The 8,769-nt window shown below is 43.6% G+C and overlaps 1 pseudogene; it reads right to left on the reverse strand.

The window, feature by feature from the left end:
- Positions 1-256: 256 nt before the first annotated feature.
- Positions 257-3,696, reverse strand: LOC136533281 (probable LRR receptor-like serine/threonine-protein kinase At3g47570; annotated as a pseudogene).
- Positions 3,697-8,769: the final 5,073 nt, after the last annotated feature.

Here is an 8,769-nt window from a genome sequence, read left to right on the forward strand (position 1 = left end):
TTTGGCACGGCTCCTCCAGAGGAGCCACGACCGTTTTGGAGGAGCCACAAATCCAAAATGGCTCCGGCTCCTCTGCTTTTCACTGAAAACGGCTCCTTCAGGAAAACGTTTGGTAGGCCGCAGGAGCCAGAGCTGGCGCCCGGGAGGAACCTACTAAACATGCCCTTAAACTATTTTCTCCTTAATTAAGAGGCAGAGCTACCATTTATGTTCAAAAAAAGAAGCCAAAAAAAAACTACCCACAAAGGCTAATCGATCATTGGGTACCACATTGCTGCGCTGCCGCTACTGTCGATTTTTCACAATCTTTTTTTATCTTCTTCAGTGTCACCACGACGTCCATAATTGAAATCCTCCGGTCAGGTGAGTCACTTGAGCAAAGCAAACCCACCTCAAATATTTGCAAAAGAAGTTGATTCAGGCCACAGATAGAAGACACATCTAGCAGTAACTTGCCGTCCAGAACATGAACAAGCTTCGCTGGAAATGCTTGATGGACCCACTGCCTGATGCTCAAATCTCCAACAAACATAGGATCTGTGGGTCGCTTCCCAGTGAATACTTCAAGGAGCATGATTCCGAAGCTAAACAAGTCGCTCTTGCGCGATGCCTTTCCATGTGATTCGTACTCTGATCATGAATTCAGAAACAAACTTTTAAGCACATTGATCAACCACAATTAATCAATGATTTATTCCAGTTAATGGGTTTACCAAAACTAATATAACAATAGTATACAGGTTATATCATTCAGTACCTGGTGCCATATACCCAAGTGTTCCAGGCATGCTTGCCGTGATCTTTGAATTGTCATCACCCAGTAGCAACTTTGCAATGCCGAAGTCTGCTACATGCGCCATCATTTCCTCATCAAATAGCACATTGCTAGGCTTCAAGTCACAGTCAGGATAACATCGTAATGCTCATGGTGCAGATACTCCATTGCTGTCGATACATCTAGCATGATATCCAGCCTCTTGAGGAACCCTAAATGGCCTCTCCATTCAGAGTGCAGGAGCATGTCTAAACTGCCATTGGGCATGTACTGGAGCACCAAAGCTCTGAAGTCCATGTTGGAGCAGGTGTTCAGTACCTTTATCAAGTTCCGGTGCCGAGTCATGCGAAGTACACGGCATTCAGCATCGAAGCTTCTAATTGCCACTTCCAAGTTCATGTCAAGAACTTTTATCGCAACCATCGATCCAGTGCTCAGTTGGAACTTGAAAACTTTTCCAAAGCTCCCACTACCCAATAGGTTATCGTTGCTAAAATTATCAGTGGCATGAACGAGCTCATGATAGGTGACTATAGTGTGATTCATGACATTGATGTCACCTGGAGTGTGACTTGAAGCCTCTGTCTTATTTTTACATTTTCTTCTGATCATTAGGAAAATGCAAATAAGAGAAGAGCCAGATGCAACAGCGATGGCTGCAAGGAGAAATTTTAGGAAGTGTCTACTATTTGAGTGAGACTTCTGAAGACATGGCAAAAATCCAAGACGTGGAGCACCACATAATGCAGAATTTCCGATCAAAGACTGCAATGTGATGTTTGAGAAGACTCCTCCATCTGGTATCTTGCCTTCTAGCCTATTGAAGGAGAGATTCAAGGTTGTCAAGTATGTGAAGTTTGCAAGGAATTTGGGAATGGTACCAGAGAGGTTGTTGGAGGAGAGGTCCAATGTTGCTAAGCTAGTAAGCTCTTGAAATGAGTAAGGTATTGAGTCGCCGAATGAGTTGTGTGATAGATTTAGGTAGGTGAGCATCCTAATTTAACCAAATGATTCTGGGATACTTCCAAGAAAAAAGTTAGAAGACAAGTCAATTGTATCAACTTGTTTTAGCCCACTAAGATCATTGGGTACTCCACCAGCAAAGGAGTTATGAGAAAGATTTAGCTGGATAAGTTTACCAAGCAGGAATAAGCTTCCGGGTATCATTGAGTCCAATTGATTATGGGACAAGATTATGCTTTCTAGTTCACTCAGATTGCCAATGCTATCTGGTATAGAGCCAAATAATTTGTTTCCTTGGAGATGCAATAACTGTAAGCTCCTGAGCATACCAATTTGTGTCGGGATGGGGCCTGAAATGTCATTGGTAGACACATCTAACCTTGAGAGACTTTGCATCATGGTGAGAGATTCTGGGATCGCCCCTGTGAGCAGGTTGCTAGGAAGGTGTAGCTGTTCAAGACTGCTTACATTTGAAAATGATGATGGCAGCCCACCTGTTAGCTTATTTTCACTTGCAGAAAATATAAGTAATTGTGCAGACAGGTTCCCAACTTGGTCAGGGAGAACCCCGGTGAAAGAATTAGAATCTAAGGCAATGATCGAAAGTTGTTGCCAATTCCAAAGGGAGGACAAGAAGTCAAGGTTTCCATCTAAGTTATTCACTGATAGATCAAGCCAGTTCAGAGATGGGATATTGCCTAATGTTTCTGGTACTGAGCCAGACAATTGGTTCATTTGCAAATCTAGGAATGACAGTTCGGATAAATTCCCAAGAGAACTTGGAATTACACCTGTTAGCTGATTTTGCGTGAGATGTAGATATGAGAGATTTTGCATAAAGCCTATTTCCATAGGGATTTCACCAGTCAGGTTGCAGTAAGAGAAATCTAGTGAAATCAGGCTTGTGAGATTGCCAAGAACAGCCGGGATAGATCTAACAAGGTAATTTCCACCCATGTAAAGTTCAATGAGAAATGGCAGCTGAGCCAACCATGTTGGCACAGCATCTACAAAATAATTCGAGGGGATGGAGAGAGTTTCTAGGTATTGGCATGCTGCAAGCCCCACTGGAATCGGGCCTGCAATGTTATTCCAACCCAGGGAAAACGTGCGCAGCATCGGAAGGTTGAAGGTTGCATTGCGCGGAATTTGCCCTGTCAGATTGTTATGCGAGAGTACCAAGCCTTGCAGCCTCGACATATTATAGGTGGCTGAGGGTATCGTGCCAGAGAGGTGATTGCCACGCAGGTTCAAATACTCAAGCATGGGAAGGGAGGCCACACCATGTGGTATGGGACCTGACAGGCTGTTGTTTCCAAGGTTGATGAACCACAGCGAAGGAGTGTTATTGAACAGATGTGGCGGGTATCTGGCCACTCAACTCGTTCATATGCAGAGCTATCCTCAAAAGGCTTCCCAGATTCTGCAGCAACTATGGAGCGGGATCTCGTCTGAGAGGTGGTTGTTACCTAGGTTAAGAAGCACGAGCTTTGTGAGGTTTCCTATGGTGGGTGGAATGGCACCGGATAGGCGGTTTTCGCCGAGGAGGAGCCACCGTAGCCGGCGTAGCCTACCAAGATTGGCAGGAATGGGGCCGACGAGGCTGGTGTTTGTGAGGTCGAGAACGGATAGGAAAGAAAGGTTACCGAGATGAGCCGTGAGCTCTCCTTTGAGGGGCACATCCGGCAACGATAGAGCCGTGACGCGCTGCCGGCGGTGGCTGCATGAGACGCCGGCCCAGCGACAGAAGGAGACGTTGCTTGTCCAGCTGTTGGCGAGGATGCCGAGAGGATCCGAGAGCTGGGCTCTGAAAGCCAGCAGTGCGTCGAGGTCGGTGGTTGAGTCAGACTCGGATCAGGACTTGGAGAAGCGGAGGAGGATCCTGCTGCTGCAAGGGCTGTCAGCGACATGGCCAACAACACTGGCGTGAGCGTGACCATGATGGTTGCAGCGGCCATTGCTAATTTCATGAATGGCAATCTGGTCACTGAGCGTCCTTTCTATAGTTTGGTAGCTATCTAACTATAGCAACTTGCCTGAAATTTCTGCAGGTCGGGTTTCATTTTCCAATATACTATCGTTGACTGACCTTGACCCTAAACCTGTGTTCTGGCCAGCGGTTTGGGGCGCGTTTGGTTGCCTTCTCTTGGCTGCCTGCATCGCATCCGGCATGCAGGCTACCGGTGGCCAGGCTCTGGAGATACAGGTATCGGTGTTTGGCTGTTTGGGTGTACAGATACAAGATCCAGGAAGAATTTTGGTTGACAGGCAATCGGAATTATTTTTTTTAGCCATTTTTTTGAAAAATATTTATAAATAGATCTCTGATGGTTTAATTTTCGTTTAGGGATCCTGACCTTCAGGCCTGGGCGCCGAGAAAACACGTCTCGGCTCCATGGCGCCGAGGTCTTGGCGAGGTGTTGAACGTGGCGGTGACCTGACGCCGATGTGGACAAGGTCTCGGCGCCGTAGATCTTGGCGCCGAGCTATTACCCTATAGATTTTGGCGTTTGAAATGAAACAAATATAATTGTTCCGATGAACATGCAACAACGTCGTTGCAGTTCAGCTGTTTAGGACGCGCGTGACTTAGCTCAAAGGCCTGGGTTCAAACCCAACGCTAAATCTTTTTTTGCTATATTTTTATAAACAATATAACAAGAAAAATTATTTCGAGAAACATGCTATATCTCAGTTGTAGTCTAGTTGGTTAGGATCTTTGGCTCTAACATGAGACCTAGGTTCAAATCCAGCAGACAAATTTTGTTTGCTGCATTTATTAATTATTATTTTTGCTTACTTAGTTATTACTAAGGTCCTAGGTTCCACCAAACTTTGTTATTATTAACATGAGAGAACACTATTTACTAATTTGTAATTTGTTTTGGATGAAAGATACATCTCAAGGTGCATTTATTTATATATTGTCTAAATCCAAATCCTCCCTATATTATCATAATCATGGATGTATTTATTTATTTATTAGTTTATATACCTCGGTAGTAGTGTTTTTTTAATGAGAGGGAGATCCTCCTCCGTTCCTCACCAAACTTAGTTGAACAGTCCAAATGATGATAATATGGAGCTCTTAGTTAATACATTAAGCCCATTCTTCTTGTTAATTCTATTTCATATAAAATAGAGAGGTATGCAAATTAAAGAGCTCAATGTTGAAATAGGGAGGCAAAGAAAATTACACTTACTTAATATAAAATAAATTATTTTATTTATTTACTCCTTGTCTCGGAAACCTTCAACTTATATATGATGACAAAAGCCATATGCATGTAAGTGAAAGGACGGCCAAGCAACAAGATATATATAAACACATCACTTAACCCAACTTGATCATGGTACGTAATGTTTCAAAATCAAATAAAAAATAAAATAAATATACAGTGTACGGTGGAACAATGGAACAATAATATACAGTGTGCGGTGAAACCCAGGATGCTAATAATAAAGAAATAATATTTTTTATTGTAATTGCTTATAAAAATAAAAATTTAACAAAAAAATATTTGTTGCTTGGGTTCAAGCCTAGGTCTGTGTGCTGAGACTCGTGTGCTGGGTTCGAACCTAGCTAAGTCACGTGCATCATAACCGTCTAAACCATAATGGCGTTGTTGCATGTTTCTTGAAACAATTATACTTGTTTCATTTCAAACGCCAAGATCTATAAGGTAATAGCTCAGCGCCAAGATCTATGGCGCCGAGCTCGACGCCAAGATCTAGGCGCCGAGGCTTTGTCCACGTCGGCGCCAGGTCACCGCCACGTCCGACGCCTCGCTAAGACCTCGGCGCCAAAAACCATGGCGCCGAGGTCATGGTCTATTTGTGAATATTTTTCAAAAAAAAACTGAAAAATAAAAAATTCGGACAGACAATACAGTGTGGGGACCACATGGAAGCACCTCGTCACCCTAAGGCGCGCGTGCCGCGGGAGCCTGGCTCCGGAGAAACGACTTCCGATTGCGTTTCCAGGGAGCCTGGCCGGCGGCGGTTGATTGCATGAGTCGGGCCTGGCCCAAGGTGAGATGCAGGCATCCAAACGCATGTTCCTTGCATCTCGGCAGCCTGGCCCAGCCATATGCGGCCAACCAAACGCGCCCTTGGTGCATCCACGGGCCAAAGATCGTCTACCTGAGGAAAACCTCCGCGGTCCTCTGAACCACAGTAAATGCATGGAATTTTGACTGGATTGCAAATTTGGAATCCATGGAGTTGCAAATTTGGAATCCATGGAATTCTGGATTCTGAAGGTCTTAGCTTTCCAGAATTCCTCTGAACAACAGTAAATCCATGGAATTTTGACTGAATTTCCAGAATTAACTGATCTGAATTCTGAAGGTCTTAGCTTTCCACGACGAATCCGTGTTGTTCCATTTATGACCTCTCTCTCTCTCTCTGGTCGAAAGTTAAATATATCATCTGCTATTCACTTATCGATTAAAAGCTTCGTAATCAGAAAGTATTCTTTGAACAGTTTGTTGACTTGTTCGATGACAATGGACGTCGCCTAGTTTATCAGTGAACTTAAGACATACCTACTAATTGGTGAGGCCATCTCGACTCACAACCAATCACCCATGATCGTCTAGGCAAATCATTTCATTGCTTATACTCCCTCTGCCCCTGAATAATTAGATTTCTATCAAGTTTCGGACATATATAGTATAGCTGTCAAATGACTATATTACCCTTGATTAATTTGAGTTCCACTAATAAATTGCACACTAATCGGTGTTTGGGTTACGCGCTGGTCACAGCCCTGTTCATTTCGCTGAAATTTGGCTTATGTTGAAATATTGTGAGACAAAAACAATGTTGGTTCGCTGAAAAGTACTACTTAAGTAGTGTAACAAAACAAGGCTATTTACTACTCATCCAGCCAACTGCAGCAAAATTGGCCACCAGGAGGGGATGCAGCATTAAATAGGATGATAATACGAGGAGTACTAAACGGGCTGGTGGATCATCATCCTCCAGGAATCGACTTATTTGTGGACAATTTTTTCTCCAGAAATTGATTCTTTCAGCAAAGGGAGTATATTGGAGGTAGTGGATTAAGTATGGATGGCCAAAAGGCATGAGGCCTAGGCTGGTAAATGGCCTGATATTTTGGCCCGACCCAGACACAGGCACACTCTAAAACATGCCTGGTCTAGCTCGTGAGGTGTGCCATGTTTGGGACACTGTTGGGCCACTCTAGGCAACACAAAGAACGACCCATTTATGAGGCGGTCTAGTAGGTCCATACAGGAATGGCGATGGGTATTCGAAGCCTGACTACCCGTCGAGTTTTGCCTGATAAAAAGGCGGGTATTAGAAGATATCTTCATCGGCGAGTATGCTATTGAATAAAAATCTCTACCAGTCAGGTAAACGGGTATGGTCGTACAGGTACGGGAACATATTACCCATACTTGTGTACCTGCAGGCAATTTTACCCATTTTAGCAATACATGTCTTCATTGTTACTACAAAATACACATATATGTATATATCCAAAATATCTATGACTATTATACTATTAGTTAGTGAACTTTTTGTTACTATGTTATAATTGTTGATATCTATTCACAAATAATTTAGGATATAGGATTTTAATAATATAATATATTCAAGTTTTTCTGTTTGTTGCGGGTTGAGTATTTATAACCATGTGTGTACGGGTATGGATAAATTCATTTACCATGTGTGTGGAAACATGTATTTTAGCGGGTATAATTTTGTGAGGCGGATACGGGTGTGGGATGGCACTACCTGACGCGTATATACCTGTTACCATCTCTAGGCCCGCAACCCCACTCCAAATAAAAAAGTTTGATGGCCAGCGGTGAACCCTAGCCAACCCTTCGATCCACTCCCACTCAAACCTCTACTTCTAGTCACTCTGGATTCTCGCCAACCTTCCTTCTCCCTTCATAGCTACACCACTCACTTTCCGTTCCCTTGCTAGTCTCCATCTCCTCCGCACACCCATTCTAAGCATCGCTGCTCTTGTCCCTTCTCTCTCCTCCATCGCTCCTTGCCCCCTCCATTGGCACTCCCACAATGCGATATGATGAGGGCTCATCGATGCTGACTATGTATAGATCCTTGATGTCGATTGCCTCCAGATTCATCATGTCTCCTCTGCTTTCGATGGCCTGGCTATTCCACCTCCAAATAATCTTGATGAGGCGGCAGTGCTCGCCATGCTAGCACGGGTCCAACGGGATCATCGGGTCGGCATGACACGATTAAATCATCGCGGTCCCCTGCCTAGGCCTTAGAGTGAGTCCATGGGCGGGCACAACATGGCACAACTTGCTTCTCATACTGTGTCGAACCGACCATCTTGCCATCTACAGTGTGGTACTACTGCACGAGACAAAACAACATAGTGGATCGACGTCGCATTTGTTTGGATGGTACCTCGGCATTGATTTTGCAGAGCACAAGGCAGCATGAAGTATCCCTAATTCCCCTTGGATATTAGCGCCTAATTCTCTTGGGATCTTAGCAATCATGTACAAGCAACTATTCGCTCCGTCCCAAAACAAATCAACTAATATAATCACTCTAAGTAAAATTATCTTGAGTTTAATCAACTTTTTAGTGAAGAATAACAACATTTATGATATCAAATAAGTAGAATGATGTATCTAGTAGTTACACTTAGGCCCTGTTTGGATCCACCTCAACTAAAATTTAGCTAACTAATTGCTAGAGCTAAAATTTAACGGGTGGGTGTTTGGATCCTCTAGCCAATTAAAAACCTTGACCATGCTACCCTCATTAATTCCATTGTTTAGCTACCTAAACCTTAATTGGGGTGTTTGGATCTTCCAGGTAAACTTTAGCTGGGGTAGTTTGGTCATTGAGGCCTTTTATCTAGTTTTAGCTAGGTTGAAATAGCTAAATGGATTGTGTATATTTTAACCTCCAGCTAAAGTTCAGCTGGATTTAGCCGTGGACTGTTTGGATTCACCACTTTATTAGCCGGTGAATCGAAACAGGGCCTAGAATAATAATTTGGCTTGGAA

This window comes from Miscanthus floridulus, unplaced genomic scaffold (assembly GCF_019320115.1).
Source record: "Miscanthus floridulus cultivar M001 unplaced genomic scaffold, ASM1932011v1 fs_837_1_2, whole genome shotgun sequence".
NCBI classification, from domain to species: Eukaryota; Viridiplantae; Streptophyta; class Magnoliopsida; order Poales; family Poaceae; genus Miscanthus; species Miscanthus floridulus.